General features: G+C 38.1%; 1 long non-coding RNA gene and 1 pseudogene across 1 annotated transcript; both read left to right on the forward strand.

Moving 5' to 3' along the window:
* The first annotated feature begins 204 nt into the window (after positions 1-204).
* LOC143669810 (sal-like protein 4 pseudogene) lies at positions 205-9,705 on the forward strand (annotated as a pseudogene).
* Positions 9,706-9,861: 156 nt separating this feature from the next.
* Positions 9,862-14,457, forward strand: LOC143670001 (uncharacterized). Its single transcript, XR_013169205.1, has 3 exons — positions 9,862-10,299; positions 12,405-12,491; positions 14,387-14,457. It is a non-coding gene; the product is annotated as an uncharacterized LOC143670001 (long non-coding RNA).
* Positions 14,458-23,692: the final 9,235 nt, after the last annotated feature.

Below are 23,692 nucleotides of genomic sequence, written 5' to 3' on the forward strand. Positions count from 1 at the left end.
CAATTGATATTTCCCCTTGTATTTGTTATTCAATGTCACAGGGCAGGTCCCTGAAGGTATTGATTTTGAGATAGACATTTGCATGCAGGGTATTTGGAAGGAAATATTCTCAGGATGAAATTTTCTAGGAAAATAAAGGAAGCAGGATTGAGCAGAAGTAGAATTTGAGCTATAATATAATGATAAGAAAGTTAAGGACACCACATGGGAAGCTGTGGAGTTGTTATCGTTTTACAGAGTTTTCCTGTACTGAGGCAGAAGTGGCATGGGATACAGGAGGCTCTCAGTAGGGAAGGAGCAGAGGAAATTCAGGGAAAATGGTGGAGTAAGAAGTTCTGGGATTCAGTTCCTCCAACAGAACAACTCTTAAGTAGGTAAGAATAGCCAGAATCAATTATTTCAGAACTCCAAAGTTCGGTGCAAAACCCAGGGGAAAGAGGGAGGAAAAGCGTGGTAAGCTGTGGTTAATAACAGGAAATTGCATTGTCCATGGGGGACTACCATTCTCCATCCCCTGTATTGTAGCTAGCAATGAGTCACTCAAATCTGGCCCCTGATGTAACAAGCTGGTGATAGGTGAGGCATAAAGACCTAGCTCCCCAAGAGCTGGGGGTGTATAGTCCCATTGCTGATCAGTGTTTTTGATTAGTTACTTCATCTTGGGCACAGGTGACATGAAGGTCACCTGCTCACTGCAACAATATAGCAAAGCTGTCTCTGTGGAAATAGGAAACTGATGTCCTGAAAAGATGAACCTGTTCCAAAGCTGCTTGAGTCTGGGGCAGAAGGAGGCCTTGGGAAACGTGTAGCTTTTGACTCATCAGGGCACAGGGAAGCAGATGGTTCAGCCCCTGCTTCCTCCTCTCTGTTTTTTAGTTACACTTTTGTTACTTTCTTTACCACACAGCCCTACAGAATAAACAGTGCTGAGCCTCTTGGAGTCCTTGAGTCTCCGGCAGAGCTCAGAGTCCCACCTGGTCCCAGCTTTAACTATATCTTTGTCTCTTGTCTTTCTTTCTTAATTCCCCATCACTTCCTTTCAGTCTGGACCCTGAGCCATGCTAGTTGAGGCAATTTCAGATTGCTGGGAGCTCCTGTTTAAACACATCATGGGAAAATATGGTGGAAGAGACTTAAAACATTATGTTTCTTGTTTTAGTTTGCTAAGGCTACCAGAATGCAATACACCAGAGAGCACTGGCTTTTATAAAAGGGATTTATTTAGTTACAAATATACACTTCCTCAAAGGAAAGGCAGCTGGCTTTCCTCTGGGTTTCTCTATCACATGAGTAGGCACATGCCAATGTCTGCTGGTCTTTTCTGGCTTCTGGGTTCAAATGGCTTTTCCCGAAGGAATTCTTTTCTGCATCTCCAAACATCTTGGTTTGTGTTGGCTCTGAGCTCTGAGTTGAGTTGGGTTGGGCTGCTCTGAGCTGTACTTAACTCTTCTGTTTTCTCCTTTTTTAAAACTCAAGCTATTAAAATAATGATCACTCATTGCAGAAGGCACTCCCCTGAGCCAACCACAGATGTTATCAGACAGAGATGAATTTGACATGCTGATGATTTATATCCACAGTGACAGAACAACCGTGCACCATCATCTGGCCAAGTTGACACTTGAATCTTACTACTACACTTCTTCAGTGCTGCAAAGAACACTTGAATGTCACCTACTAGGCAGATGCTAAGTCAAGAAAATGCAGTTTTAGGGGACTGTGAGAGAAGCTCCTGGCACCTTTCCAGACCCCTCTCATCCCCTTCTCAGGGAAATTTGGAGTTGGCCAGCATTGCATTTGAGAGTCCCTGGCCTTGTTCTAAGTGGGACAGACTGACTTCAGAAATCCTCTCTGCTATGAACCTTCCTGCCAACCCCCCCCCCCCATTTTATCTTTGCTCAAAGCAAAATCAATTTGAGACAGTGAAAGAAGACTAAGAAACAATTGAATCGGGTGCCTCAGCAAAGGTCTACCTGCTTTAAGTCTTACTAAGGAAGATCTAGGAGAGGAAGAATGCAATGCCCGTTTACTGAGGAGTAGAGGATATATTCAAGTTCCTGTAAACAATGGAAATACTAAGGCCACTAAAAAGTACAAGGACAAAACAAAGGCTCAGAAATGTAAAGGAGAATCCTGAACTTTGCATTTGCCTTGGGCTGAACCCTGAAAGACCCCACCAGACAAGACAAAGTCAATTTTCAAATACTGTCAAGGGTGTTTTGTTTTGTTTTTGCTTAAGCTTGTTTTGGTTTTGTTACCACCTGGCACTCAAGAAAATGTCTGTGTTAGTACTAGCTGGATATAAACTGAAGAAACAGACAGCTGATGGACTCAATCCCATAGTTAACAATTTAAAATATGTGAATGTACAGTGTGTAATAAAAGATTATAAAACCAAGAAAGAAACCAGAAAGGGTGGTCCATTCAAAGGAAGAAGGTAGAACTGAAAAAACAACAGCGAAGAAGTTCCAACTGTTGATATATTGGACAATATGCTCAAGGAGAGGAAGAGCAATAATTGATAGCAATAAAGGATATCAGGAAAACAATGAATGAGCAATATGAGAGTATCAATAAAGAAATTGAAAAAGAACCAAACAGAACTACCAGAGATGAAAATTGCAATAATGGAAATGAAATATTCCTTTGAGGAGCTAGCAGATTGGAGTTTGCAGAAGAAAGAATCTATCAACTTGAAGACAAGACAACTGAAATGAGTCAGACAGAGGAACAGAAAGAAAAATAGTATATAAATTGAAAGTAGCCTAAGAAAACTGTGGGGCACTATTAAGTATACCAGCATGTGCATAATGAGAGTCCCAGAAGGATAAGAAAAGGTGAAAGGAGCAGAAGGAATACTCCAAGAAATAATGACAGAAAACCTCCCAAATTTTGCATTAGACATGAATATGCACATCCAGGAAGCCCAGAGAACACTAAATATAATAAACTTGAATAAAAATGCACCTTGAAACATAATGATCAAACTGTCAATACAAAGAACATGGAGAGAGTTTTGAAAGCTGCAAGAAAAAATGAATGTTATATACAAGGGAGTCCTAATTAGATTAAGTTCTAGTTTTGCAGTTCCAGAGTAAGTTGGACCAAATGTCAAATAAAAGACTTCCACAAAGCCAATCAACAATGAAACCCTAGATAGACAAGGACACACTGAACTTCAGAGTTAACACATCAAGATAATCAGAATACCAGTCATCAGCAAAAAAAAAATTATAAGCTATATTTAAAAAAACAGGAAATGGTGGCTCAGTCAAGGAAACATTAAAACTTCAAAGGAGACACAGAATTTGAAACAACAAATCAAAGAAATTCAAACAAATACCCTAAATAAATTAATATAATAAGGCAATGTGTGAGCATAACAAAGAATTCTAAAGTTTAAAAAGAAACATAATGGAAAGGATGGAGTTGAAAAACACAATAATGGCAATTAAAAACCTATTACAGTATTCAAATAGCAGATTTGAAAAATATGAAAGAAATGTTGAACTAGAAGACAGGACAATTGCAGTTATACAGTCAGAAGAACAAATGAAGAAAAGAACAGAAAAAATTAAGCAGTCTCTGGGATTTGAGTGACAGCAGGAAACAACAGCCTGGCACATATCATGAGTGTTCTAAAAAAAGATGAGATGGGACTAGAGGCAGAAGTCATATTTGAGGAAACAATGGCGGAAGACTACCTAATTCTTATGAAAGGCATAAATATACATGTCAAAGAAGTGCAGCATACTTGAAACAGAATAAACCCAAACAGAATAAAGAGGAAAACTGCCAGCCCAAAATTCTTATCTGATATATAGTTATTCTCTACAGAAAGGGGTAGAGTATAAAATATTCACAGATAAACAGAAACTGAGAGAACTCGTCAACAAGAGACCTGCCTTCCAGGAGTTCTGAAGGTTGAAAGGAAGACTGGAGAGTGTCTTGAAGTAATATGAACAAATGAAGTGTAACCTAAGTAAGGGTAATTAAAAGGGTAAATGCAAAACCCAATAGTACTGTATCCTCAATATACAACTCTGCTCTTTAAATTCCCATAAAAGTCAGAGTGTAATTGTACCAAATATAGGGTAAGGATATTTCCCTGATCAAGCAGTAAAGTGAGATAAGAAAACATTATAAAGAAAGGAAAGAGAGGGATAAGGGAACAGAGCACGAGTATGCCATTTAAGCTAAGTTTGTATATTTAAAAGTAGTAGGTAACAGATATAGGCTGCATAATATAAACCCAAGGGTAACCACAAAGAAATCATTTTAAAAATATACCAGTACAAATGAGAAAAGGATCAGTCAGATACATCACAAAAGATCAAGTATACAAAAAAGGAGGTTGCAATAAAGGAAAAGAGAACCAGAAAAAAAGATATGACATAAAAACCAAAGTACAAATGATGGAAGTAAGTTCTGCCTTTACAGTAATAGTACTGATTGTTAATGGATTATACTCCCCAATCAAGACTCAGCTTGGCAGAATAGATTAAAAGTAACATGGTCCAACTACATGTTGTTTACAAGAGACTTACCTTAGACCCCAAAACATAAATATTTTGAAAGTGAAAGTCTGGAAGATATATCCTATGCAAATAATATCCAAAAAACAGAACCGGGCTAGTACACTAATAGTGGACAAAAGAGACCTTATGTCAAAAACTGTCATAAGAAACAAAGAAGGAGACTATATATTAATAAAAGGGGCACTTCACCAAGGCAAAATATCAATCATAAATATTTCTGAACCTAACACCAGTGCCTCAAAGTACATGAGGCAAAAACTAACAAAACTAAAGGAAGAAGTAGACACCTCTGTAATAATATTTGATGACTTCAGTACAACACTGTCATCAATGGACAGAACATCTAAACAGGAGATAATAAGGAAACAGAGAGTTTGAAGAATCCGATAAATGAACCAGACCTGACAGATATTTACTGAACTTGGCAACCCCAAGCTAAAGCATGTGTATTCTTCTCAAGTGCACATGGGTAAGTCTTCAGGATAGACCACATGTTGACTCAAAAAGCAAATCTATACAATTTTAAAAGATTGAAATTATACAAAACACCATCTCTGACCATCATGGAAATGAAACTGGAAATCAGTAACAGGCAGAGAACTGGTAAATCCAAAATACAATGAAGTTAAATAATACATTCTTAAAAAATCAGTGGGTCAAAGAGTAAATTGCAAAGGAAATAAGTAAATATTTCAAGATGAGTGAAAATGGGAACACATCATAGCAAAACTTATAGGATGCAGTGAAGGCAGGGCTGAGAGGGAAACTTATAGCCCTAAACAGTTACACTGAGAAAAGGAGAACATCTAAAAGGAAAGACCTAACTGAACACCTGGAGGAGAAGAATAGCAAACTGACCTCAGAGCAACAGAAGAAAAGAAATGACAAAGATTAGAGCAGAAAAAAATAAATTGAGAATAAAAAGCCACAGAATCAAAACCAAGAGCTGTTTCTTTGAAAAGATCAATAAAATTAACAAACACTTAGCTAGACTGACAAAGAAAAAGAGAGAAAGCACAATTAAATAAAATCAGAAATAAGAGGGGGGACTGATGCCACAGAAATAAAGAGGATCATGAGAGGATAATATGAACAATTGTATGCCAACAAATTAGACAACCTAGCTGAAATGGAAAAATTCCTAGAAACACACAAACAACCTACACTGACTCTAGAAGAACAATTATAATTAAATAGATTGAATCAGTCATCAAATACTTCCCAACAAAGAAAAGCCAAGGAGCAGTTGGTTTCCAAGGTGAATTCTACTAAACATTCCAAGAATTAAATAAATACTGCTCAAACTCTTTTAAAAAATTGAAGAGAAGGGAACCCTACCTGATTTAGTCTATGAGACCAATATCAAACTTATACCAAAGCCAGATAAAAATATTACAAGATAAATAAAATCACAAGAAAAGAAAAGTACAGATCAATTTCTCTTATGAATATAAATGCAAAAATCCTCAACAAAGCACCTGAAAAGCAAATCCAACAATGCATTAATAGAATTATACACCATGATCAATGGGTTTTATCATGGTGATGGAAGGGTGGTTCAATATAAGAAAATCAGTTAAGGTAATACATCACATTAACAAAATTTAGAGATAAACCACATGATCATCTCTATTGATTCAAGAAAGGCATTATACAAAATCCAGTGTCTTTTCTTGATAAAACTACTTAGAAAAATAAGGATGGAAGGAAACTTCCTCAATGTAATAAAGGCCATATATGAAAAGCCCACAGCTAACATCATATTCAATGGTGATAAACTGAAAGCTTTTCCTGTAAGATCTGAAACAAGACAGAGATACCCATTGTCACCACTGTTATTCAACATTGTACTGGAAGCTCTAGCCAAAGCAATTAGAAAAGAAAAAGAAATTTATCCAAAATGGAAAGGAAAAAGTAAAATTTTCACTATTTTTAGACACTATGATCCAATATATAGAAAGTCCCAAGAAATGTACAACAAAGCTACTAAAGCTAATAAACAAATTGTAGGATTCTGCACCAAAGGCAACCTGAAGACACACCAAGTAACCTGAAGACACACCTCAGGGTTCATTCAAACAACATGTGGGTAAAGATACAGTATTCCTGCCCTATCTGCCAGAAGTTCACTAATGCTGTAGTTTTGCACACCGTGGTGTTGCATGCCATAGTATTGCAACAACATATTCAAATGTACATGGGCAGTCAGATTGCTAACATCCCCCTGCCGGAGAGTCCCTGGGACCTTACGGGTAAGGAGCCGGTGATGTTCGGTGAAGATGGCAGCAGAAGTGTGATTTGCCATTATGACGTCATTGAAGACTTTGACATAGACAAGTCAGCTCCCAGAAAGCCCTCAGTAGCTCCACAAAGGTCCCCACACCTCTTCCCAGCGCCCACTCGGCATCACCAGCCCTGAGGTTCACCTTGATGGCGTCCCTGGATGTCCCCGAGAAAAGGGAGCGAGCCCCTCCTGGCCTGCAGCAGCAGAGCAGCCAAGCAAATGGTTCAGTGGAGAGTGACGGCATGACCAACGATTTGTCCTCAGCGACAGGACACCAGGAGTCTAAGGGTAAAAGCCCAGAAATCCTGGAAACCATGTAGGCACTCGCTCCGGCCAATAGCCAAGCAGAAAGCATCAAGTCCAAGTCCCGATGCTGGAAGTAAAGCAGAGAGTACTGAGAACAGCCGCCCTGAGAGGGCAGGTCGAAGCAGACTCCCATCAACATTTATCCGAGCGCAACCAACCTATATCAAAGTCGAATTTCCTGGCACTTTTGTTGGATGCTCAGCCCAGACCCCAGGCACGATGCCTTTGTTAGTGGCCAAGCCAAGACAAATAGCACGGCTGCATGCCCCGCGGGAAGAGCATCTGCCACGCTCTGCAGATGCACGAGCGGACTCACACTGGAGAGAAGCCTCCTGTGTGCAACATATGTGGGTGACCTTTTTCCTCCAAAAGCAGCTTGAAGGCCCATTACATGACACACAGGGTGATAACTTGGCACGCCGTGGCAGGAATCCAGCCATTGAGGATAGCATGGCTCTGCTAGCTACGGATGGAAAGAGGGTCTCCGAAACGTTCCCCAAAGACAGCCAACGTGGACCGCTGGCGTGGAACGAGTACACCGCCGCGCACAACGGAGGCCTGGCCCTAAAGACCAAGATCTCGGTGGTCCAGGGCGGCGGTGGCAGCCCTGCGCTCCTGGTGCCCCGGGGTCAGCGCCGTTGTGAAGAACGCCACCGTCTGCGAGGTGGGTGGCTCCCAGGCAGGTGCCGCCGACGTTGTTCCCAAACACGGTTCCATCGCTTCCTGGGAGAAAACAAGATTGCGGCCAGCTAAGCAGGAGGGAGAATTCCTGATGGATGAAGAAGTGCAGGCAAAATGAAATCTCTAGGAGCCCTACGTTTTTTGTTTGTTTGTTTTTAGGAACCCACCTGTCTTCTTTCTTTGTTTCCTTACTGATGTGCAAATGATGGTTAGGGTTTATGGTTGTGATCACAAACTCAGGCTGCCCTACAGTCAAGATGTCACTATGCCGCTTTGCAAAAATAAAACAAAACAAAAAACACCAGAAAAAAAGAGAGAGAGAGAGAAAAAACAGAACCACAACAAATACGAACTAGTTTTTCTTTTTTTCATTTTAGAAAAGGGCAGGTCTTGCAAAATAGCTCTGTTACTTGCGACAAACTGTACATAGAAACTTGTACAACCTACATGAACTATTTCCAAAGATTGTCACCTCTTTAAGGGTGGAACAATTTGAGTTTATTGCACCAACAGTGGAACATACAATTACTTAACCGGGTGAGGGGGGCAGGAGGTGGGGGAAGCTGGCAGTATACTCTATCTTTACATGGCAGCTGTTAATGCAGGTGAATGGACAAGGTCTGTTGCCTATTTAAGGACCTGTTTTGTATGCCCACAGCCGCCACAACCCCACATCCATTTTTGTTTTTGTTTTTGAATGTATTTTTCTTTTAAACTAAGGTTGTAAAATTACAAAATTCTTTAACCTTAGAACCATAAATAAGTAGAATGCCCTCAAATGGACTTGTTTTAGTCCTTAGGGAATCAATGTGTGCATTGCTGCTTATTTAAATACAGTTCGGTTGGACCCCAAGAGTGCCAGTGTACCCCCTTGCTTTCCAGATGTCTTCATCTTCCTGAACAACACAAGTGGGGGCAGATGCTCCCACCTGAGCAGGCAGGGGATCTCAGGTGACTTAATTTTGCTTACTGATACCTATTCTGTGGAAGAAATGAGTTTTCACCCTTGAGAAGAAAGTCTTATGGAATGGCGTATTTCTTATTACAGGTTCACATTACTAATTTTTAAAAGTTTCCTTGGTGACTAATGCCAAGTCATTATGAAGACTTTTTTTTTTTTTTTCTGAGTATTTCATGAAGGCTATGAAATTGGAACAGGCAAGTCTTGAGTGTGAAAGCTTTAGTTTATCTACTTCATTTTTTTTTATTTTTGTCACCATAGTTTCTATTTTCCTATTATGATAGCTGAACTGCTCCTAGACCCTGTCCTAAACCTGAGTTGATGAAATGATGGGAGCGGCTGGATATTCGGGGTCTTTCTGTAATTTTTTTTAAATCCCCTTTTGCACATGTAATAAGCAAATGATGAGACATTGCTCTGATGGTTTAACAAGTAGAGAAAAAGAAATACCCTACCTTCTGGGGCAGAGCAGTCTTTCCCCTCTATGTGGAAGGCTTGTAAATTGAAATGTGGATCAAGACTGTAACCCAAAGTTTTTCTCTTAGTTATTGCACCTGACTTTTTTTAGGATACCCACAATATATATTTGTATGTGTTTGTGTGTGTGTGTGTGTGTGTGTATTTATACTGCCAAGTTGTGCTTTTCCTTCTGGAATGATAAGCGAATGCAATAATAGTACTTGCTTACACTATGAAGTGGAAACTGTTACAGAGAACACACCCGCAGCATTATCATGCTCAAGCTAATCAAGCCTTGAGAGCGTTTGATCTATGGAGAAATCCTTGTAGTTTTACCTGTTGATACTTTCTGACTGTGGAAGACTAAATTTGAAAAATTTCAAAAATTTTGAATCCAATAATTTTCTCAGAATGATGGTATGCATAGCCATCCATTAGGAATTAAGATGGAAGTGGATATGTAGGAGGCTTGATGAGAGGAGAAAGTGTATGAAATAGTAATATAGAAAATTAAGAGAATGTATATTGGATTAAATATTATTATTATATGCTACAGTATTATTTGTGTTAGTAATTATTTGTATTATTTAGGGTTCTCTTGAGAAACAGAATCAACAGGGAACACTTGCAAATATAAAATTTATAAAAGTGTCTCACATGACCATGGGAATGCACGGGAGTCCAAAATCCGCAGGGCAGGCTGTGAAGCCAACGACTCTGATGGAGGGTCTGGACCAACTCCACAGGAGAGGCTTGCCAGCCAAAGCAGGAAGAGAGCCTGTCTCTTCTGAATCCTCCTTAAAAGGCTTCCAGTGATTAGATTGAGCATAACTCATTAAAGAAGACACTCATTGGCTGATTACAAATGGAATTAGCTGTGGATGCAGCTGATGTGATCATGATTTAATTCTATGAAATGTCCTCATTGCAACAGACAGGCCAGCACTTGTCCAACCAACCAAACAGTTACCACCACTTGGCCAAGTTGACACATGAACCTGACCATGACACCATCCACTAAGAATGAAGATGAAAGTGGATGTGTAGGAGGCTTGATGAGAGGAGAAAGTGTAAGCAATAGTAATCTAGGAAATTAGGAGAATATATGTATTGGATTAAGTATTATTATTATTTGCTACAGTATTAATTATGGCCCAATTGAATGTAATAGTAATATAAATCACCCATGTGAGCTCTGGGGTCATTAATTTAAATGGAGAATTATTGAAATTGCTCTCATATATGTTCACTATTTAGTGCTGGGTTTGATACCATAGTAATATGATCATTTACACATATTTTGAATAAGACGTACTCAAATTGTGGAACATTGATCCAGAGTATTTAATACAATATGTACTGAAAGTGCACACCTTGTTCTAACTACATCTTTGCGCTAAGCAAAATATGAATTCCAGAGAAATTTGAATATTACCTGAATATGAAATCTGACCATCTCTTCCTTAATTTACTGATTAATTATTAAACAATTGGTTAATTCTGGCTTCTATATTCATGGCAATATTCTGGCATTAATTTTAATATTTTAAAACTTCAAATCATCATTCCATCATTTCTTTCTATCAGAAGAGTAAAATTTAGTGGGATGTGAAACCTTGAAGCAGATAAGTACAAATGCAAGGCAATTCTTTTTAAGTGCCAGGATATATAGCCTTGACTGTGGTAAGCAATAAACAAATATTTTCAAAGTGAAAAAAATGATAAATTCCCAAAATGTTGACTCCTTTGAAAGGATATGCTCACATGGAAATTTAAGTCAGAGATTGTTAACATGTTAATCTTTACAATTTAAGGCATTTATTGCTAGCTAAATATTTTGCCTGTAAATACTACTTACACTCACCAAGTTTGTTAGAATGTTATGAATATTTGGGCAATGGGTACAGATTGAGTTTATAAATGTCATTATATTCATTTAGATTTGAAATAAATTTGAAGGGATTTTGAGCTGAATTATCTAAAAATGGGGAACTTTGGTACAGAGCTTTTTTTCTGAGTTTAAAGCAAGTTTGCCTGTGTATGTAAAACTTCATGATAATATTTCAAGATATTTTAAGGAAAAAATGGACTATAATTTGTAATTTATTTCTCTCTGAGTTGCTCTGCCAATCTCTTTAAATTCTAGTATAGCTGAGACAGTATAATAACTCCCGTACAGAGTTGTTTTGAAAACTTCCTTGTGATGTGACAAGTCCAAAGTAAATAACGGAAGGACACCCTTCATACTAGATGCCAGAGAGATTTGTTTCTCCATAATAAATGCCATAATTTCATGGAGGACATATAACGGAGGCCCAGCACCTTTGTGTAATACTGCATTGTAGTTCTTTAGAAAGATTGGCAACTGATTAAGAAGACGTTGTCTACTCTGAGCAAATCTTTCAAGGGAATTGTTTTTTTATCCTCAATTTTGTTTTTATATAGCTCACTTATCCGTCCATATGAAACTAAGAATTGTTAAAGGAGAAGGCATCATGTTGCAGTGCAATCGGTGGCAACTCGAAATTCAAACTCAACCACTTACTTATGAAATTATTTAGTCTCACTTCAATTGGTATCCTTATCTAAGACTCTATGGTAAAATTTTAGCCTGTGAAATAATTTAATCTCTCATAGCTTCGGTTTTCACATATGAAATGGAGATAACAAAAAATGACTGTTAGACGTGGTCTGAGAGTTAAATGATTAAAGGTTTGTGAAGTATCCAGAATATGCCTGGCACATCGTATCTGATAAATAAATATTGTCTCCTGTTCCTTGTTTCTTAAGGTATAAGGCAAGGTGTAGGGTCAGTACGAAACTGATTAGCTAACGTGTACCACCAGGCTAACTGGTATATATAGCTATAACTGGATAACTACTTACCAATCTGCATGTGACTCAAAATTACTTACAGAATTTTTTTTTAATTACATGACTAGATGTCTGTGATGTCATCGAGATGCCAGCTCAGAAACCTCAAAAAGTGTTTGGGATTACAATCAGTGATCAGCTCCAAGTAGTGAAAACCCCTGGTGTTGATTTAATGGAGAGTTTAAAAGAGCTACTACTGCTTATTATTATTACTGTTACTATTTACTATTTGCAAAGCATCTCACTTTATCCCCAAAACAATCTTAAAGGAGAAAGTATTGCTTTTCTCCCTGTTTTTCAGGTAAGGAAACAGAGTTGAGAGGAGTTAAATAATTCTCCTCACATTTACAGTTAATAATTGGTTGCATCAGGATTGGCTCCAGAAGCTGTGAGTATAACACGTGTACTAGACACTCAGATTATATAATAGACAGTAATATAAGAAGTATATTAAGAATACGTGTTCAACGGGGCAGAAACTCTGGAATGGACATTGGTTTAATATTTTCCTCAGCAGAAATAATACCACTCTTCAGAGGAGAATTCATCTGATCTAAGAGGCATGTACTCACCCTCCAATAAAACTATGTGAAATGCTTCCTTCTCTTCCTTCGGATATATTTTCAGTCTTTCTACACACATTGTATTCCAGGTATTCATCTTTTATTTTCATATCCGAGGTTTTGCCTTTTTGCACGAAGTAGTTCCTTCCAGGTAAATTCCTGCATTGTTGGTTTCTTGTAGCCCTAAGTTTCTGACTCTTCGATCATCTCATTGTCATCCTACTTTATCACCAAAAGAGACTGTGTTACTGGTTACTAATCATTTGTGAAAGTAACTTACCTCAAATTGCTAAATCCAGTGGGTTGTTTAAATTCTCATCTTACTTAAATTTTCTGCAACATTACCTGGTTTCATTTTCTTTGAACTCTATCTTGCATAGATTTCTTAAATATCTCTCCCTTCCTCATAAATCTGTGGTTTCCAGATGTCTGCAACTTATTGCCTACTGAGCAACCCATCTCACATGGCCTCAGAGTTTATTTCATACCTGGTTTTATGATTATCCCACTTAATCCTCTCTATATCATTAAACACATTGACCACCTATGCAGATGTACAATTTACAAAGCTTAGAGTCCTACTAATGTCTCTCATTCCAAGGTACAGTTTATCACAATTTTACACCACTATTTTGGATTCTCTTATTTTCAACTTCACTTGTGCTTGACACAAAGTAGTTGCTTAATACATATTTATTAGAAAATGAATAAGTGAATGAACAATTTTAATAGGCTATTGAGAGGACATTGTTGAATTTATATGAAATAAAGGAGTTATTGCAGAGGAAGTGATTAATCTTTCTTTTAATGGTTTTCAGGAAAGTCAAATAAGGACATGGAATTTTTGGTCAAACACTCCATGCTGGAGGTAGAACATTTTTGTGTAGGAGGGTAGAAGAAATGCATTTTCCATAATACCGCGATAGACATATTTTCAAGGAGCATAATACTGAGTTTATTACTAAATATATTGCATTTTCAGAATAGTTCGAGAGGAAAAAAAACTGATTCTGTATGCAAATGCAAGACAATTTAATTTTCTTCTTGAACAAATAAAGAGAAATTCTTAACCTGCACAACTTTAAACTGAATATAGAAAAATAAATGTTTATCATTTTTGCCCTCCATTGATTGTGTATTGCACAGAGGGTTCACATTATTGTAAAAATATTTACCATCTCTGTCTATGCATCTGTTGAACATCTTTTGTGTCTGTGAAGTCTGTTTATTTAATGTGTGATGCCAGCTTCCAGTTAACATTTATTGAGTGGATGAGTCTGTTATTCTCACTGCCTGTGTTCCCCGAGATAACACGATAGGTCATTAATGATGAATTTTTAGTTATTCAAGGAATCATTTAGTTGAATTCTACACAAATATATTCTAAAAGTGATATCTATTGCTTCTTTCTTTCCTATCCCTCTCTTCCTCTCACACACACTTATACACCTGTGCACACTCATAGGCCCACCACAATTCATATTTCATTTGAAAGAAGTTTATTAAAATATTTGATATTTGAAAATTCCTGCCACAAATCCATTGTTAGTGTTTTATATTCCTTCTTCTAAAGCACATGTATTTTAATTCTTAATCATATAGAAAATTTTAGAGGAGTCTTTCAATATTACTTTTCTCTTTCATCAACATAAAAATCAGAATTTTAGTCTCTGTTACACCCTTAGAGCTTTTTCTTTTTTTCTGTATTTTTCATTTGTAGGACTTGAGATGTGGATACCTCTGAACAACTTGGGTAAGAGTGGATCTAATGATTTTTTTACACAATTAGAGATCCTTAAAAAAATCTTCTTGGATCATCACACTCCCTTTCTTGTCTTTAGAAGGTTACTTCATACTTGTGTCTTTCAGATACTATTTATTCATTTAACATTACTTGTAAAGTAGTGACCCTGGGCAAGGTGCTAGGTTTGTTGCTGGGGATACAATATGGAAAAATTCATGAAGTTTTTATTTCTGTGGAGATGATTGTCTAGCAGGCATATATTAAATAACTCTAAAAGCAACTGTGAAATTAGAATTAATATCAATGCAATGAAAGAGAAGCACATGGCTTTTTATGAGAACTTAATCATGCACTCAGCACACATTTATCATACGCCTTCTGTGTGCCAGGCATGGCTATGTTCTGTGATTGCAGAAGTGAACCAAAAATTGCACTCTAATGGGGACAATAAAGTGGTTAGATAGAGCAGAAAGGGTTCTCCTTGGGAAGAAATGATTACTAAGACTTGAGTCACCTGTTGATAAGGGTAGGGTTGGGAGAGACAGTATTATAGACAAAATAATATTTTCATAGACTCAGTGATAAGAGTGAGCAAAATGCCTAGAGCATGGAAAATAAAGGATATAGTGTTTGAAGTTGCAGGCAGAGAGATAGGTAAAAGTCAGACTATGCAAGATCTTAAATAGCACATTAAAGATATTTATATTTATCCTTTAAAGCAATGTAAAATCATGTATTTCAAATATTACACAACTTAAAAATATTTCTGCCTTGAAATGAGATTGGTGAGAGTAAAAGGATAAGAAAAGAAACTATTTAGCAGAATACAGTAATCAATCATGAGAGAGATGAGGGTGGTTTGGATAAGGATGTTGGTATTGTAATTGAGAGAACTATAGGGATTTGCAAGATATTTAGGTGAAAATAATGGCAGAATTTGAAGGGTATTTGGGTGCAAAGATGAGAGAGATGATGCCGAGATAGATCCTAAAGTTTTAGGCTTTAAAATTAACTGAGAAAAGGAATGCCAGTAAAAGACTTATTCGGATGGACAGATGGCAGGGAATCAGACTTCCATTGCCTGTAAAAGTGAAGTTTGAGGGGCTTTTGCATATTTAATTTGCATCATTAAATTGATAGTTAGCTCTACAGGCCTGAAATTTAGAGCAGTTCTGTGGGCTGAAAATATAATAAGCTGTCCTTCTACAGGTGGCATTTGTAACTGCAAGTGTAAATAAATGAAAGTGATTATTTAGTAAGAGGAGAAGACAGCTAATGGTTTAGGGCTCAAACTCAAATAAATTTGCACATATAATGGCCAGATAGAAGAAGAAAAGATGTTAAAAGAGACAAAGAAGCAGCAGCTAAAGATTTAGGAGTGAACAGAAGCAGTTTTGAGCTATGATAGTCAAATGGATAGTGATTGATGAAAATGGGACTGGTCAACAATGTTTAATGATACTGAACAATCAAGGAAAATGAGGCCTGAAAAATGTCAATGAATTTGACAAGGAAATCTATAGTGATTTTACTAAAGGGTGTTTTGGGGGATTTTCATAACTGCTTATCACTTCCAAAAGAAGCTACAAGAAATAAAACAAAATGTCTCCTGATTATACTAATTACTTTTTTTTGCTATGGAAGTACAGTTTTGGAAAGAATATATATATGTATATATGTATATATATATGTATATATATATGTATATATACGTATATATATGTATATATGTATATATACATCAGAATATTTATTGTTAATGAAAGAGCTTGCTTGCATAGAATTTTAGTGATATGGTTCATTTTCTATACAACTATGTCAAAATATTAACAAAAATCACAATTTATTTACATAGAGTTCCCATTATGAGAATCACCTAGATCAGAGCTACTCAAAATGCTATTTCCCTCTTTGAGAAATTTTGCCATGAAGAAAATATCAGTTGAGCTAAATGGTGTATATTCAGACAGTCTTAAGTGATTTGTCTTCTGACAGAAGCAATTTATCCTTTCATGGACTGATAATGAACCTTTCATACACTGGCAGTTGGATTGTGGACTATAGCTTGAATAGCGTTGATTTAAAAAATGTTAAAAACTGGGGTGAGGCAAGATGGTGGCATAGGGAGCTAGGGAATTTAGTTAGTCCTCTAGAGCAGCTCATAAATAGCCAGGAACTATCTAGAATAATGGTTTGGGGGGCATCCGTGACCAGACATATATCATACACCAGGCTGGAATGAGTGGAGCGGCTGAGATCATGGCACAGAATTGTAAGTAAAGCCCCCAAACTCCAGAGGCTGGTGCCCCTCCCCCATCGGCATGCCAGACTCAGTTGGAGACACTACCCTGTGGGAAAAAAGAAGAGGTCTCTGCTGGAAGCGAGGGAGGGCAGCGCAGCCAACATCCAGTTGTTTTTTATGAACAAATTTGGGCTGCTGAATACAAGTGCTAAGCACTGATAAAACATGCAGAAAAGGAATTATGGGGCTTCTCCTGACAAAGAAGAGGCAGGGCTGATTGGGGAAAAAAAAGAAGTTTGGAGTTGGCTGAACACTTAGAATACTGTAAAAGAGTTGTATCCCCAAAAATGGGGACATAGAGCCAACTACAGAATCCAGCTCTTGATAGGTGAAATTTGAAGGTAGGCAACCAGCTCTGAAAAGGGCTTGTGTTTTCATGTTTTTCTTTCCTAAACTATTCTAAATAGCTCACTAGAGACGGTCTCAGCCATTTTCAATTGTCAGGCTTGACCCAGACAAGGGCAAAGTTAAGATAGTTCTGAGAGGTAAAAGTCAAGTAAAGGAGATAATTCCGTAAAAGGCTTATTTTCACCAAGAAAAGTAGGGCAGAGCCTTGCTCGAGTGGTGGCTCTCCTTCAGAAAATTCAGACCCCAGGTCTATGACCTAAGCCCTCTTTCCATTTCAGCTTCTGTCTCAAACATGCCCCTGGCAGGTACAAGGTCTGCTTAGAATTAAAGGTACCAAAATACTTTACACCACTGGGGAGCTGCAGGCTGACAGGCACCATCTGCGGGGAAGGATAGGAAAAGTACAGGGAACAGACGCTTCACAAGGATATCTGACAGCCTGCTGGGTTTCATCCTCAGGGTAACTTGATACTGATTAAACACTCCTCCTGAAACCTGGGCCTGTCTTATCTGGGAAAATCTTATCGGGGCCAAGCAAAACTAGGGACAGCCTCCTCCTCCTCAAAAAAAAAAAAAAAAAAGAATTTTCATTTAGGCAGGGCAATAACCAAAAAAACAAGAGCTGAGAATTCTGATCAGTTAAATAGAAGCTATGCTATAGGTGTAGAATAACTTGAACTGAACTCCAAAGGAGAGATCAGAAAGAAGCCAATCCACAAGAAACCCTAAGCAAAAGAATGAAAGTGACTTCTAGGATAATTAATCAAGGAAATAAATATGGAGCTTTTGGTGTGACCATGTGATTGTGAAAACCTTGTGACTGGCGCTGCTTTTATCCACTGTACGGACAGGGGAGTAAGAAAATAAAGACAAAAATAAGTAAATAATAAGGGGGTGGAGTGTGGGTTGTTTTGTGTGTTCTTTCTTACTTTTATTTTTGTTTCTACTCTTATTATTCTTTGTTTTTTTGGAGTGATGGAAATGTTCGAAGACCAATTGTGATGATTAATGCACAGCTGTATGATGATACTGTGAACCATTTATTGTACACTTTGGATAATTATATGGTATCTGAATAGATAATATATATCAATAAAATTGCATTAAAAACTATAGATGCCTGGGCCCTATCCCTACTTAATGAAAATTTCTATGAATAGGCATGATGTGTGTGTGTGTGTGTGTGTGTGTGTGTGTGCGCACGTGCATGGTCCAGGAGTCGAACCAAGGTCTCCCACATAGAAGGCAAGCATTCTAGCACTGAACCATCTGTGCACCCCACGAATAAGCACAATTTTATAAAAATGTTTAATTCTAATGTTCAAATGTGTTTTGGAAGCACTGATCTGAAGACTTTTAATTTGCTTTGCTTAGTTATGGAGATAAATTAGAATTGAAGGGAAATCAGTGAATATCATAGTTATTGTTACCTTATACTTATATATCTACTGCATGAAGTGGGCGTGTAGTGTTAAATCAATAATTACTACCCCTGCCTGATATTAATCTCTAGCTTCATAAATTCTGAGACTAAACATGATTTCAGTGTTCATGCATTCCTTAAAAGTACAGGTTACTGAGCATCTGTTATACAATTTCAATTGACTACAAATTTTGATCTGAGCTTCCAGTAATCAACATGAGCAAAAAGACAGATATTTACATTGGGTATATTATTAGAGACAATGTTATATAGAATCAGCACTAAATGCTATGCACAAAGCGATGGATAAGAATGATACATGTACCTTAAGAGTTTATAATGTAGTAGGGGAAATGTTCAAGTAGAAATAAAATATAATGAAGTATGTCCTATTCCAAAGATTCTAATTAGATTTCTTGGTAGAAGAAGGCAAAAGTAACTGTTCTCTGGATCAGTAGAATCAAATAAAACACTTCTAAAAAGGTGATGGTTGAAATATGTCATAAGTTTTGAATAGAAATTTTCAAGATGGAGAAAGGGAGTGAATATATCACAAAGAGGTGAAATACTATATAATAAAGCATGGGACAGGAAATGTTATGGACTTTTCTGAGATTGAAAGTCAGAACTGCGGTAATTGAGCATAGAAAATGAAAGCGATGAGGCAAAAGAATGAGGCAAATTATAAACATGTTGAAAGACATGCCAAATGTTTGTATATGGGTATGTAGTCATGAATATATATATGTTGATTTATGTGCTACCTTATTCTAAATATTATTAAAGCATCACAAAATGATGGATCATATTAAGAAAAATAGATATGATTAGAACTATCTTATATGTTTAGAAAATCAGACAAAAACAAAAATACAGGCTTGAAAATACAATCAAAGAAGTGATATTTGAAGAAAAAACACCAAAACATGTACTAAGATGGCATACCTACTTGCCAGGTGACTAAAAAATTCTTTCAATTTTTTAAAGCATTCCTTCAATAACTGCTGAAATAGAAATGCATTTACCTGGTTTTAATTGTATTTAAAGCTAAAAAGCAGACCTTGATTATTAAAATTTCAGTTATAGCATTATCATCCCACCAGTTGGATGATGGTATCATCTTGTCATCTTTAATTCTTATTTCTTTCTCATACCTCACACTAGATCTACCCAATAAATTTTGTCTTTTCTACCTCCAAAATACATCATAAAAATGTATTTTATCCATATCCACTGCCGCCATTCCATTCCATGCTACAAAAAATCTACCAATACGTGGTAGTGAGAATTCTAAGATGGCTTGTGTCATGGTCAGCTTCATGTGTCAACTTGGCTTAATGGTGGTACCTGTTTATCTGGTTGGGCAAGTGCTGGCTTATCTGTTGCAATGAGGACATTTCGCAGAATTAGATCATGATCATGTTATGCATCTACAGCTGATTCCATTCATAATCAGCCAAGGGGAGTGTCTTCGGAAGTTTGTGATGCTCAGTCTAATCACTGGAAGCCTTTTAAGGTGGATTCAGAAGAGACAGGCTCTCTTCCTTCCTGCTTTGGCTAGTGAACCTCTCCTGTGGAGTTCGTCCAGATCCCCCCCCCCCCCCCATCAGAATCATCAGCTTCATATCCTGCCTGGCAGATTTTGGGATCAACATTTCCACAATCATGTGAGACACTTTTATAAATTTTATATTTGCAAGTGTTCTCTGTTGATTCTGTTTCTCTGGAGAACCCTAACTAATGCATCTTGGTAGAAAGAGTGGTTCTTAAGAAACAGAATCTTAAAAATGGGTTTTTATGAATGGTTTTCTACTCTGACTGGACTGAAAGGCACTAAGGACTCTGATTCCCATAATCAGAATGACAGTCCCAATCCATGGAGTGAGTTGGCAAAAGAGATAGTCAAAATATCACCATTTGATTCTCCTAATGCTTCTCTTGTACGAAGCCAGGCTCTGGGGGATAATGTTTTTGACACCTTTACACAGTTTTGTGGAAATAAGGTATAGAGATGTTGGCTGGTTGTGGTTAGATACACTGGATACATTAAGGAGTGAAAGGGATGGGCTTAAGGCTTCAAACGAGAAGCTTAAGCGCCATCTGACAGATGTATACATTTCTATGAGTATCCTGAAGGAAAATCTTATTTCCTATAGACGTAGACTTGAGATCTCTGAAAATTAGTCTCAGAATCTTATTGTTCTGAAATCTAACGTAAACTGAAATCTCAATGTTGCATGGTGTCTGCCATTAAGTGAGGTCATAGATTGGAAAGGAGTGGGACCCTGAAAAATAGTATGGTGACATATGGGTTGATAATGATATCAGGGGTGAGGTTGAAACACTTGGTCATGCTGAGTCTTCTCTAGATAACCCTGTAATAGTTTGCCCTGAGTACATAGCTGCCCCACCTTCAGCCTGCCTTGAAGAATTGGCCACCCAACCTCCTCCTGAAGGGATTAGCCCTAGAGGGATTAATCCTGTTTCACCAGATGAAACTGCAAATGAAGACCCTGAAGCAAATGGCTTGGAAGATATTTCTAATTCTTTTCATGACCCACCCCACCACCCTTAATTTCTTTCACACCTATAATTAGACTAAAGTCCTAATAGGCTTCTAAAGGTAAGATAAAAAGTATCACACATGAGGAGGTATCTTATACTCCAAAAGAACTGTGTGAGTTTTCCAATTTATATAGACAAAAATCAGGGGAATATGTGTGGCAATGGATTTTAAGGGTGTGGGATAATGGTGAGAGGACTATAAGGCTGGATCAGGCTGAATTTAATGACATGGGCCCTCTAAGCAGAGATTCTGCATTCAATGTTATAGCTTGAGGGGTTAGAAAAGATATTAACAGTTTGTTTGGATGGTTGGTTGAAACATGGATCATAAGGTGGTTGATATTACCTGAGGTTGAAATGCCAGAACTGCCCTGGTATAATGTAGATAAGGGAATCCAGAGGCTTAAAGAGTTTGGAATGCTAGAGTAGATTTATCATGCAAAGCCTGCCCTTACACCTCAGGAATGTCCAGAGGATGCACCTTTTACCAGAACAGGAAGAAATAAATTTGTGAGACTAGCACCAGCATTCCTGAATAGTTGCACTTCTCTGTAGGTCAGATATTACTATAGGAACTACTGTCACTGAGCTGGACTCCTTAAACACAATAGGGATGATGGGATCCTGTCTTGGCTGAAGCCAGGTAGCAGCACTTAATTGCCAAAGACAGGGTAGATGTGGCTATTATAATAGACAGCAAACTCAAAGCAGGAGTCAAAATTATATGACTCACAGAGATTTGTGGTATTGGTTAGTAAATCATGGGGTACTTAGAAATACAATAGAAGGGCATTCTACTAAATTCTTGTTTGAGATGTATAAACAAAAGAGTTCTAGGTCAGTGAACAGAAGTCTAATCCGAATTACAAAAACACAGAGTCACAGCCCCTTAATCAATTTCAGATTTGAGACAGTTTCCAGACCCAGAGCCCCTTGGATGAAGGGGAGGCCAGGTCCCTTTGGGGGAGAACCCTGTTACACTGCCACAAATTTATACTGTTAATCTTCCCCCAAGCCTTTCCCAAGGAGACCAACAGCCTTTTACCAGGGTAACTGTGCACTGGGGAAAAGGAAATGATCAGATATTTCAGGGATTATTAGACACGGGTTCAGAAGTGACATTAATTCCAGGGGACGCAAAACATCACTCTGGTCCACCAGTCAGAGTGGGGGCTAATGGAGGCCAGGTGATCAATGGAGTCTTAGCTCAGGTCCATCTCACAGTGGGTTCAGGACCCATTCTGTAGTTATTTCCCCAGTTCCAGAATGTCTAATTGGTATAGACATACTGAGCAACTGGAAGAATCCCCACATTGGCTCTCGAATTCATGCAGTGAGGGCCATTATGGTGGGAAAGGCCAAGTGGAAGCCACTAGAACTGCCCCTACCTAGAAAATAGTAAGTCAGAAGCAATACCAGTTTCCTAGAGGGATTGCAGAGATTACTGTCACTCTTAAGGACTTGAAGGATTTAAGGGTGGTGATTCACACCACAGCCCCATTCAACTCTCCTATTTGGCCTGTGCAGAAAATAGATGGGTCTTGGAGGATGACAGTGGATTATCATAAGCTCAGCCAGGTGGTAACTCCAATTGCAGCTGTTGTTGCAAATGTGGTATCATTGCTTGAGAAAATCAGTACATCCACTGGTACCTGGTATGCAGCTATTGATCTGGCAAATGCTTTTTTCTCAATAGCTATTAGTAAGGACCGCCAGAAACAGTTTGCTTTCAGCTGGCAAGGTCAGCAATATACTTTCACGGTCGTATCTCGGGGTATATCAACTCTCCAGCCCTATATCATAATCTTGTCCACAGGGATCTTGATCGTTTCTTCCTCCCACAAGATATCACACTGGTCCATTATATTGATGATATAGTGTTGATTGGACCTAGTGAGCAAGAAGTAGTAACTACTCTAGACTTACTGGTAAGGCATTTGTGTGTCAGAGGATGGGAAATAAATCCAACAAAAATACAGGGGCCTTCCACCTCAGTGAAATTTCTAAGTGTCCAGTGGTATGGGGCATTTGGAAATATCCCTTCAAATGTGAAGGATAAGTTGATGCATCTGGCCCCTCCTATGACCAAAAAAGAGGCACAACACCTAGCTGGTCTCTTTGGATTTTGGCAACAACATATTCTTCATTTGTGTGTACTACTCCGGCCCATTTATTGAGTGACCAGAAAAGCTGCTAATTTTGAGTGGGGACCTGAACAAGAGGAGGTTCTGCGACAGGTTCAGGCTGCTGTTCAAGCTGCTCTGCCACTTGGGCCATATGATCCAGCAGATCCAATGGTGCTGGAAGTGTCAGTGGCAAATATAGATGCTGTCTGGAGCCTTTGGCAGGCCCCTATAGGAGAATCACAATGCAGACGCTTAGGATTTTGGAGCAAAGTCTTACCATCTGCTGCAGATAACTACTTCCCTTTTGAGAAACAGCTTTTGGCCTGCTACTGGGCCTTAGTAGAAACTTAACCGTAGGCTACCAAGTTATCATGATACCTGAGTTGCCTATCATGAGCTGGGTGGTGTCTGACCCTCCAAGCCATAAAGTTGGGCGTGTGCAGCAGCACTCTATTGTAAAATGGAAATGATATGTACAAGATAGGGCCAGAGCAGGTCCTGAAGGCACAAGTAAGTTA

Source organism: Tamandua tetradactyla, chromosome 26, assembly GCF_023851605.1.
Source record: "Tamandua tetradactyla isolate mTamTet1 chromosome 26, mTamTet1.pri, whole genome shotgun sequence".
Taxonomy (NCBI): domain Eukaryota; kingdom Metazoa; phylum Chordata; class Mammalia; order Pilosa; family Myrmecophagidae; genus Tamandua; species Tamandua tetradactyla.